General features: G+C 38.7%; 1 pseudogene; it reads left to right on the top strand.

Moving 5' to 3' along the window:
• Positions 1 to 27: 27 nt before the first annotated feature.
• LOC752933 lies at positions 28 to 5,385 on the top strand (annotated as a pseudogene).
• The last annotated feature ends 6,678 nt before the right edge of the window (positions 5,386 to 12,063 follow it).

Raw genomic sequence — 12,063 nt, forward strand, 5'->3', positions numbered from 1 at the left:
TCGTATTTGAAGTACTGAATTACCTACTGTCTCTCAAGCAACTATGGCACGCACCAAGCGCAGACCGCTCGCAAATCTACAGGAGGGAAGTCTCCCTGCAAGCAGCTGGCAACCAAAGCTGCCAGAAAGAGTGCCCCCGCCACTGGAGGAGTCAAGAAGCCTCATCGATACAGGCCTGGCACAGTCGCCCTGAGAGAGATTCCCGCTACCAGAAGAGCACTGAGCTTCTCATCCGAAAACTGCCATTCCAGCGTCTAGTGCGTGAGATTGCACAGGACTTCAAGACAGAGCTACGTTTCCAGAGTTCCGCTGTGATGGCCCTTCAAGAAGCCAGCGAGGCAAACCTAGTTGGCCTCTTTGAGGACACCAACCTGTGTGCCATCCACGCCAAGAGGGTTACCATCATGCCCAAAGACATCCAGCTCGCCCGCCAAATCCGCGGAGAACGCGCCTAGAACCATCGGTACAGCATGTAGCCCATGCACCTCATACACAAACGGCTCTTTTCAGAGCCACCACAACCCCAAGAACCACTGTTGCTCATAAAGTTGGATTTTTTTTTTACCCCGATTTATGGAATGATTTTGACAATGATTTATTCCTAATAGATCTAGATAATAGTTTACATTCTCAGATTTTATTGAATAATAATTTGCAGGTGTTTGTTTTCCGTGACTGCTCAAGCATCTGTAAGCTGCTATGCTAATCAACTAGGGGTCCTACGCCCTTAACCCTAAAAAAGCCGGGCAATTTGAGGTCTTAGTACTGCGGGGGGGGGGGGGGGGCATTATGGTCCCCTTAAGATCTCGGCCGTGAATCGGGCGATTTCCGCGAAATTTGCACGCATGTCAAGTGAAGTGTATAGAATAATATGATAATTTCATTTTTTTGAAAAATTCACTTATTTGCATATGTATGGTAATTTATGCAAATAAGGTCATAAAATCACAATTATAACCATAAATCATATATTATTCATATTTAAGCATTCTTTTTCACTACATATATTCATTAAACCATTTTGAATAAAAATACGACAAAAAAAATTGGAAGAACCAGGTTATTCCTTATGTTATCGCTTGTTTTGATAATTTCTTATGTATTTCATTGTTTTTTTAACTCATGTATTTTATTGTTTCTGTTGTTTTAAAAATGAGCGATTTTCGGGCTGAAATGCAAAGACAAAAGGTTACGTGACCTTGAAACTGTATGTCCGATTTTCAAGTTGTTTTTTTAAGATGCGCAAGGCTCGAAAGAAAAAGGTCAGCGAGTGGCGGGGAGCCATCCATATGCGTTCCCGATCAATCAAAAAAATCGTGGAGGGGGGGGGGGGGGCCTTATTAGGGTTAAGTCATAACTGACAGTAATGAGGATTAATGCCTCACAAAAAGACAATAATAATAGCACATCGACACGGTTATGATCCTTGGGCCTCACAGTTACGAGGCCATTACTTTGCCACTGAATCACGAATGTACGCAGCGGGGGCTAGGGTAGGGGGTAGCCCCCACAAATATAAAAAAAAAAATAAGAAAATTCAATAAATTATCAATAATTCATTGCATTTTCCCCCGATCCCCAACAGGAAAAATTCCTCTGGTTCAAGGCATGACCACACAGAGAATTTGGCAATCATTGCTACAGGTAGGCCTATACAAAGCATTGTAACAGTAGATATGCCCCTTTTTTGCTTTGTATGGCCCTCACGAAATAAAGCATCGACGCTTATATGATCAGGCTTTCCTGTGAAAACAAACACAATTATTATCATAATGTAATAATGTAATTTTGTATACCTGCTTTTGAAAATGCCATGGTGTGAAGGAAAACAAATCGCAATAAAAAAGTTTCACTGTAAAACAGTAAAGCATGGTAGACCTCAGGCGCGGATCTACGGGGGTTAAGGGGGTTAACGCCCCCCCCCCCCCTCGCCCCCTCCCCCCCCCCCCCAAAAAAAAAGGGGGGAGAAGAAAAAACGCACACTGGAGAGAAACCCTTTCAAGTGCAAATACTGCGAGAAAATATTCAACTCATCTCCTTACTTAACCAAACACATAATCACTCTGGATATAACTGTATTATTGTATTAAACTGATATCTGATTAAAAAAGACGCTATCATGCACTGCTTTGTATGGTCTCCATTGTGTTAGTGGATGCCAGGAAAACATCACAATACGGGGGTTCAAAATAGCCAAAAAAATCGCCTCGCCGTTACACGGCTCGTGGTTAGGTCAAACTGTTTAAACTGTTACTTGATTTAAAAAGACGTTATCATGCACTGCTTTCTATGGTCTCCATTGTGTTCGTGGATGCCTGGAAAATCACATACGGGGTTGAAATAAACACCCCCTAAAATCGCCTCGCCGCTTCACGGCTCGTGGACGATGCTCCGCCTCGTCATTATTTTGGTCAACCCCCCTAGCTAGATCCGCCCCTAGACCTATGTCATTGTTGAAATAGTTTAGTCGCCCTTAATATTGTGTCTCTTAATTACACCCCCTTAAATGGAAGAGGTAAAATCACCTTAATATATGATAACCTTTTATATTTTTATTTTTGCTGGTCAGAGAGACTGATGTTTCATCGGACATGTGCCCCGATTTTCATATTCCTAAATCCGTTCTTCGTTACATTTTTGGCTGTTTTATTTGAACAGATTTTTACCTACAACAAGACGTGGACACAAGCTGAAATGTTTTGACGTAGTCATTCAGTGCCCTCTCTTGGCGACGGAGACTTAGTCATAGACAGCTTACGACATCTCGTTTATATTCATTCTCGACAAGAAAACGACTTCGTTGACACATTTTTCCAAACTACGTACAAGAAACAGGTACGATTATTCCATTTGAGATTTTTCTCCTCCATTAATTGATCTAAACGTTCGATAGAATCCAATATCATACCAAACATCTTTACGTATTCGTTAGTTTTAACTTTTGACCTAAGCCATCTGAAAGGGCAAGTCCACTCTTACAATAACTTACTTTCAATACAAGCAGAAAATCAGACAAACCAAGCAAAAAAGTTTGAGCAAAATCGGATAACCAATAAGAAAGTTATGAATTTTTAATGACATGAAAAACTTTGAAAATCACAAGACATTTTGGCAACTCACTCATCAGTCTGTGACGTCATTGCCTCACTATCTACTAATTGTTTTCTTTATATTGATAATATAATTTTTCAATTTTCACCCTAATAATAAACTATATGAAAAATAATAATTATGAATATACAGTATTCCGAAAATAGTATCAATTTTTCAAAGTTCATAAAAGATTTTGTGAAATAAAACCTAAAACAAAACATAAAATCTGGGCAAAGGCATGGGGAAATCTCTGGGATATAAAGGGAAATAATGGGATAAAAATGTATGAATCAATTGATAAATAGTGAAGCAATGACGTCACAAACTAATAACCAATTTGGCAATTTGTGAAGTGATTTGCATTGCTCCCTAGTTTTTCATACTTTTAAAAAAAATGCATAACTTCCTTATTTGAGATTCGATTTTCCCCACACTTTTCTTGCTCTGTTTCTCCTGTTTTTCTGCATCTATTGAAAGTATGTTATTTTTGGAGTGGACTTAGCCTTTAATCAATCTTAAAGGTAATACAAAGTTTTGGGAAATTTTGAAAATTAGGTTGATAGTGAATCTTTACAAATTTGATATATTTGGATGCCCCTGTGGATGTATTATAAGCACTGAAAAAATTACCCCCTAAAACACTTCTGTTTTCGAGAAAAATTAAATATAAAAATTTACCGGTGCTCCCGGTAAATTTTAATAAATTTCAAATGGCGACTACGGCCGTACAATGGTAGCTGCGACCTTGAAAATCTCAGAATATGTAGATGTGATATATAATTTCCAAACGGGAATAGCTAATCGGTCGATTTTAGTTAAGAAACATTGTTTCATGGCTAAATTAATATCTTGACCTTGAGAGGGAGCTATACAACATAAAGAGTTTATTATTCATAATTTCATAACTTTAGACTCGATTTCAACCGGGACAACGATCAATGAATATCGTAGGAACGCATATGCTTCCAATATGTTAATTTGAACCAAATTCATGACCCCATACCAAAACTTTGTAATACCTTTAACCTAGACCATTTCTTTAAAGGGATAATTGAGTTTTGGTAAAGAGGGTGCTACACAAAAAAAAAAAAAAATTATGAGATAATGAAAAACTGAGTGTCAAATTTGAAAAAACTCAGAAAAGCATATACTTTAAATAACAAAATAATTTTTGTTTGATCAAATTCAGTTCAGAGACGGCTGAAATATTCATAAATATAACCATTTCTAATATTTGTGGGGCCCCACAAATATTCAATAATTTTGTACCAGCCTTTGAAAAAACGAAAAAGTGCCTTATACGTGCCTCTTCCTCCATCTCTCCCTCCCCCTCTCTCAATCTCTCTCTCTCTCTCTTTCTCTCTCATTCTCTCCCTTCCCGTTTCTCGGTCTATCTACCCCTCTTCCTCTCTCCCTCCCCCTCTCTCCCCCTCTCTCAACCTTCCTCTCTCTTTCTCTCCCTCTATCTCTCCCTTCCCTCCCTCAATCCGTCTCTCTCTTGCTCTGAGTGATGCAGCGTACATGTGGATAGGGTTTCATGACGCCACATCAGATGGCAATTATGAGTGGATAGACGGGACGAACAGTGACTACACTGGAACCCGATGGAACAGGCCGAGAGGACTGCACCGATATAGTATCCTCTGGCTTTGGTAAAGGAAACGATGTGGGCATAGACGTACGACTCAAGAGGGTCAGGGGCGGGGTCTAGCTCCAGCCCCCGAGTTTATTCAAATTTCAAACAATCAGACAACTGTCATCTGATTTTTTGGTAGAGAGGGTGATCATCTTAAATTTCATTAATTTTGGAGGTGTTTTTCTTTAATCCACTGGCACGCACCAAGCGTAGACCGCTCGCAAATCTACAGGAGGGAAGGCTCTCCGCAAGCAGCTGGCAACCAAAGCTGCCAGAAAGAGTGCCCCCGCCACTGGAGGAGTCAAGAAGCCTCATCGATACAGGCCTGGCATAGTCGCCCTGAGAGAGATTCGCCGCTACCAGAAGAGCACTGAGCTTCTCATCCGAAAACTGCCATTCCAGCGTCTAGTGCGTGAGATTGCACAGGACTTTAAGACAGAGCTACGTTTCCAGAGTTCCGCTGTGATGGCCCTTCAAGAAGCCGGCGAGGCATACCTAGTTGGCCTCTTTGAGGACACCAACCTGTGTGCCATCCACGCCAAGAATGCCCAAAGACATCCAGCTCGCCCGTCAAATCCGCGGAGAACGCGCCTAGAACCATCGGTACAGCATGTAGCCCATGCACCTCATACACAAACGGCTCTTTTCAGAGCCACCACAACCCCAAGAACCACTGTTGCTCATAAAGTTGGATTTTTTTTTTACCCCGATTTATGGAATGATTTTGACAATGATTTATTCCTAATAGATCTAGTTAATAGTTTACATTCTCAGATTTTATTGAATAATAATTTACAGGTGTTTGTTTTCCGTGACTGCTCAAGCATCTGTAAGCTGCTATGCTAATCAACTTGGGGTCCTACGCCCTTAACCCTAAAAAAGCCGGGCAATTTGAGGTCTTAGTACGGCGGGGGGGGGGGCATTATGGTCCCCTTAAGATCTCGGCCGTGAATCGGGCGATTTCCGCGAAATTTGCACGCATGTCAAGTGAAGTGTATAGAATAATATGATAATTTCATTTTTTTTTTAAATTCACTTATTTGCATATGTATGGCAATTTATGCAAATGAGGCCATTAAATCACAATTATGACCATAAATCATATATTATTCATATTTAAGCATTCTTTTTCACTACATATATTCATTAGACCATTTTGAATAAAAATACGACAAAAAAAAGAAATTGGAAGAACCAGGTTATTCCTTATGTTATCGCTTGTTTTGATAATTTCTTATGTATTTCATTGTTTTTTTAACTCATGTATTTTATTGTTTCTGTTGTTTTAAAAATGAGCGATTTTCGGGCTGAAATGCAAAGACAAATAGTTACGTGACCTTGAAACTGTATGTCCGATTTTCAAGTTGTTTTTTAAGATGCGCAAGGCTCGAAAGAAAAAGGTCAGCGAGTGGCGGGGAGCCATCCATATGCGTTCCCGATCAATCAAAAAAAAATCGTGGAGGGGGGGGGGGGCTTATTAGGGTTAAGTCATAACTGACAGTAATGAGGATTAATGCCTAACAAAAGGACAATAATAATAGCACATCGACACGGTTATGATCCGTGGGCCTCACAGTTACGAGGCCATTACTTTGCCACTGAATCACGAATGTACGCAGCGGGGGCTAGGGTAGGGAGTAGCCCCCACAAATATTAAAAAAATAAGAAAATTCAATAAATTATCAATAATTCATTTCATTTTCCCCCGATCCCCAACAGGAAAAATTCCTCTGCGCGATCATGCATTATGGTTCAAGGCATGACCACACAGAGAATTTGGCAATCATTGCTACAGGTAGGCCTACACAAAGCATTGTAACAGTAGATATGCCCCTTTTTCTGCTTTGTATGGCCCTCACGAAATAAAGCATTGACGCTGATATGATCAGGCTTTCCTGTGAAAACAAACAAAATTATTATCATAATGTAATAATGTAATTTTGTGTACCTGCTTTTGAAAATGCCATGGTGTGGAAAAAGGAAAAAAAATCGCAATAAAAAAGTGGACTGCAGTTAGTTTCACTGTAAAACAGTAAAGCATGGTAGACCTCAGGCGCGGATCTACGGGGGTTAAGGGGGTTAACCCCTCCCCCCTTTTTTTGGGGGGGGGAAGAAAAAACGCACACTGGAGAGAAACCCTTTCAAGTGCAAATACTGTGAGAAAATATTCAACTCATCTCCTTAATTAACCAAACACATGATCACTCTGGATATAACTGTGTATTAAACTGATACCTGATTAAAAAAGACGTTATCATGCACTGCTTTGTATGGTCTCCATTGTGTTAGTGGATGCCAGGAAAACATCACAATACGGGGGTTGAAAATAGCCAAAAAATCGCCTCGCCGTTACGCGGCTAGTGGTAAGGTCAAACTGTTTAAACTGTTACTTGATTTAAAAAGACGTTATCATGCACTGCTTTCTATGGTCTCCATTGTGTTTAGTGGATGCCTGGAAAACATCACATACGGCTTCACGGCTCGTGGACGATGCTCCGCCTCGTCATTATTTTGGTCAACCCCCCTAGCAAAGAGCTAGATCCGCCCCTGGACCTATGTCATTGTTAAAATAATTTAGTCGTCCTTAATATTGTGTCTCTTAATTACACCCCCTTAAATGGAAGAGGTAAAATCACCTTAATATATGATTACCTTTTATATTTTTTATTTTTGCTAGTCAGAGAGACTGATGTTTCATCGGACATGTGCCCCGATTTTCATATTCCTAAATCCGTTCTTCGTTACATTTTTGGCTTTTTTATTTGAACAGATTTATAAGAAAGTTATGAATTTTTAATGACATGAAAAACTTTGAAAATCACAAGACATTTTGGCAACTCACTCATCAGTCTGTGACGTCATTGCCTCACTATCTACTAACTGTTTTCTTTATATTGATAATGTAATTTTTCAATTTTCACCCTAATAATAAACTATTTATATGAAAAATAATAATTATGAATATACAGTATTCCGAAAATAGTATCAATTCTTCAAAGTTCATAAAAGATTTTGTGAAATAAAACCTAAAACAAAACATAAAATCTGGGCAAAGGCATGGGCAAATCTTTGGGATAAAACGGGAAATAATGGGATAAAAATGTATGAATCAATTGATAAATAGTGAAGCAATGACGTCACAAACTAATAACCAATTTGGCAATTTGTGAAGTGTTTTTCATTGCTCCATAGTTTTTCATACTTTTAAAAAAAATGCATAACTTCCTTATTATCAATTTTATCATGTTGTGCTGCCAAATAAATTGGGATCAAATACGAAAAAATGTCTATCATTGATATTTTGGTAATATAGAGCATGGTTTAGACAGAAATAACATTATTTTTTTGTAAAACAGTAATATGTGCTTTTTATTTTGTATTTTGTAATACATAACAATAGTTATTGAAATGAATTAACAAAGTAAGAAAGGACCCCCTCCCCCTCCCCCCCCCCCCCCCAAAATTAAAAAAGAAGAAGAAGAAGAGTTTCTTCAATTTAAAAAATAGCAACGTAATATAATTGTGTACTTGCATCGGGCAGTTGAGTAATGAGGAATTCATAAACTTAATGCTCTATTCATCCCCTCCCCCTGTCTCTCTCTCTCTCTGTCTGTCTAAGTCTGTCTGTCTCTTTCTCTCTCTCTCTCTCTGCCTTTCTCTCTGTCTTTGTAAATATCTCTCTCTTCACCATCTCTTTCTATCTCATTCTCTCTCATATTCTCTCTCTTCCCCTTTCTCTTCCAATCTACTCCGCTTCATCTCCCCCTCTCTCCCTCCATCTCTCCCTCCATCTCTTTCTCCATCTGTCCCTCCCCCTCTCTCAATCTCTCTCTCTTTCTCTCTCATTCTCTCCCTTCCCGTTTCTCGGTCTATCTACCCCTCTTCCTCTCTCCCTCCCCCTCTCTCCCTCTCTCCCCCTCTCTCAACCTTCCTCTCTCTTTCTCTCCCTCTATCTCTCCCTTCCCTCCCTCAATCCGTCTCTCTCTTGCTCTGAGTGATGCAGCGTACATGTGGATAGGGTTTCATGACGCCACATCAGATGGCAATTGTTGAGGGTAGAATGAGGAACTACTTCCTGCATGCATGTATATCGTCAAGTGCAAACTAAAAGATTTATAATTGTAGTCAACATGGGCAGTTGAGTACGTTGACACGCATGATCAGTCGGCGTTCGTCGTGTTCTCGTCCACTCAATCTAAAAGTCCCTATTATGAGTGGATAGACGGGACGAACAGTGACTACACTGGAACCCGATGGAACAGGCCGAGAGGACTGCACCGATATAGTATCCTCTCGCTTTGGTAAAGGAAACGATGTGCCATGTACATCCACCCGACATAATTATTTCGTTTATGTAAACTATCTTCTTGGTCATAGACGTACGACTCGAGAGGGTCAGGGGCGGGGTCTAGCTGCAGCCCCAGATTTTATTCAAATTTCAAACAATCAGACAACTGTCATCTCATTTTTTGGTAGAGAGGATGATCATCTTATATTTCGTTAATTTTGGATGTGTTTTTCTTTAATCCACTGGCGGGTTTTAGGAAAGATCCTCTTAATCTCTGTTATTCACCATGAATCATAATAATAATTACCCCAGTGGTCTTTTCTTCATGACTGCGTATTGCGTTACAGTGTCCTAGCTTAATGAATAGGCCAAATTTATAATGTAATTTAATTTATTTAGTGCTTCGTTACAAACTATTTAATTCACCTTTAAAGACCTTGTATTTCTATAAAGTCAGAAGGCGAATCGCACACATTATGTGTTGCTAGGTAGGACAAATATTATGGCTTAATTGTCATACTTAGCAACAGGTAATGTATGCGATTCGCATTCTGAGTATTGAAATACAATTATTCGGCGTAACAGGTGAATCAAATAATTTATAACGAGGCACTGATAACAAAGACTTGTGCATTAAATGCTATTACATTGCAAAAATGGCCGAATGTGAAATTAGATTGCGAGTGTGTAAAGGACCGAATGTGAATAATTAAACAGGTCACAGCATGCTATATTTGTTGCATTGATTTGTACGGATACACATACAAACATCGAAACACAATAGTATGAATGCGTAGTTCTGTGCATCACTTGAATTTATTGAAGGTAAAATTAGAGGTGAATTGTGCAATAGCAGCTCTTACTAATTAATGTGAGAGAGTACGTCTATCTTTGTTCATCAACCATCAATAATTGTTTCCCGCTCCCCTGCCAATACCTGACAACAGTTTATATAAAGTGTGCACAAAGAAATTGAATGCCTTTCTATATCCAGACACGAATTCATAAATTTCTAAAAGAAAATCGAAGATTTCACAAATTCCTTCAGTGGGCACAGAATAGAAAATGTGCCGTCAGAAACGTTCGTGAGAAGTCTAACGTCATTATACCTAGCATTGCAATAGCGCGCTGTCATTAATCGGCTAGCTTTACGGTTTCTTTCCGGCAGCCAATCACAGCCTGTTAATATGTGGCGTTCCATTTGTTATTTTAGCTTCTGCTTATATTGCCTGATTACTGCTCTATTCGTTCTTACGATTTACTCCGTTGAGTACAAGACGGAAAACTTTATTATGTCTGTTTTGGTTGCTATTTGTTGATTTTGCAGTACCAATCATCTCTTTACATTTCTAATGCTTCATTTGTAGTTAGTACATGTTTATAATTCGTGTATGTTCGTGTAACATTCATGTATGTCCCTCTCAATTCCAACAGTAAGGAAGGGGTTAATGGGATTACTTTTACAACAAAATACATGCATAAAAGATTCCCATATAACACAATCGCAACTATACATGTATCTTTAGAAAATCAACATTTAGGCAATTTCAATAGCCTTGTATGTCACATTTTGAAATGTGGGAAGTTAATTATGATGATAACGTAATCCAAACATGATTCCTATGGGAAATATGATAGGTATAATTGAAATTGCCCTTTTATAACTTTCTCGAAGAGAGTTGCGATCCTGTTGAATATGGTTAGTTCAACCTTTATAAAATGCTTTCTCTCTTTACTGTTTACTGTATGAAGTACTATGCTCTGAACCATTCAATTCTTTTATTCTGGTTCAAATAAGGCATGTGTTTGCAACAAGTACATGAGCATTTGTCCACATCAATAACCCACTTGTTGTAATGGCCAAATTTAAGCTGATTGAATCTTTGCGCAGCACAAAACGCACAACCACTCGTCAATCATATTAAACGACCGCGATCGCTAAATTCGATTCGACAACTAGTTATTTTCACACATAAAGACAATTTCAAACCCTTCTGTTTTGAGGGAAGTTCTAAATTAGTACTATCTTTCAAATGCCATTATAATTTAACCTTTTCATTTGTTTGGCCTGCGAATAGGACATAGTACCTTTAACCAAAGCGGAACAAATTCTAGAAATCAGCAGTTCTGTTGAGAGAAATGGATAATCGGATGCTAAAAAAATATTATAAATAGAATAAAATATATATCAACACATTCCAACAAACAGTTTTTCTTAACGATTGCTCTTTTCTGTACAATGTAATTATAAAGTTATGTAAACAAAGCTTAATCTATGAAGAAGTATTTATTATCAAACATCATGCTATTTCTGTACTCTTCATCGCTAGCTAAAGCCTAAGTCATACGAGAGCTACGACCGGTCGTCGACTTCCGACCAGTGGTCAGCCGGACTGGTCGACCAGACTGGTCACTGAAAGGTTTGTTCTTGATTTTACAATGGTATATAGGCGACAGTTCTCAGATTGATTGGCGACTGATCGCCGTAATTGATCTACAATGATTGACGACTATTTCCAGGCGACATTTGGTTGAGAAAAGAACGACAGCTGATCGACGAGTGATACACGTCTAGTCGCCGATTAATCTCCAAAAGTCCAAAAGTAAAATAAAGTCTGATTTATTAATGTATTTATGTTACACAATTATGCTACTGGCTGTTTTATTGGGGGGGAAATTTCCTCCCCTTCATAATGCACCGTAGATTTAGTTTTATAGATGTTCCAAAAAACAAAAGTAATAAAAACATGTCATGGTAATGTCTTTAACGAGGCAGCCACTTGAAAATATATAATAAGAGATAACTTTTGTTCTTATTTGTCATGTTTGTGTAATCGATTTCCCATATCCCTCACACAGTATACTCCTCGTTTACTCTCCTTTTTGATTACCTACTACATTCTCTCTGTTATCTGCACGCAGTTTCGCCATCTTCATTCTAGCTTCCATTTTAACCTTTTTCCTATATCCCATTTTCTGTTTTGTTTGACTTTTTCTGATCAAAACATAATAATAGGCTCCAATGCAACATACTTATTCGTCTTTT

Source organism: Strongylocentrotus purpuratus, unplaced genomic scaffold (genome assembly GCF_000002235.5).
Source record: "Strongylocentrotus purpuratus isolate Spur 01 unplaced genomic scaffold, Spur_5.0 spur5_scaffold_12, whole genome shotgun sequence".
NCBI classification, from domain to species: domain Eukaryota; kingdom Metazoa; phylum Echinodermata; class Echinoidea; order Camarodonta; family Strongylocentrotidae; genus Strongylocentrotus; species Strongylocentrotus purpuratus.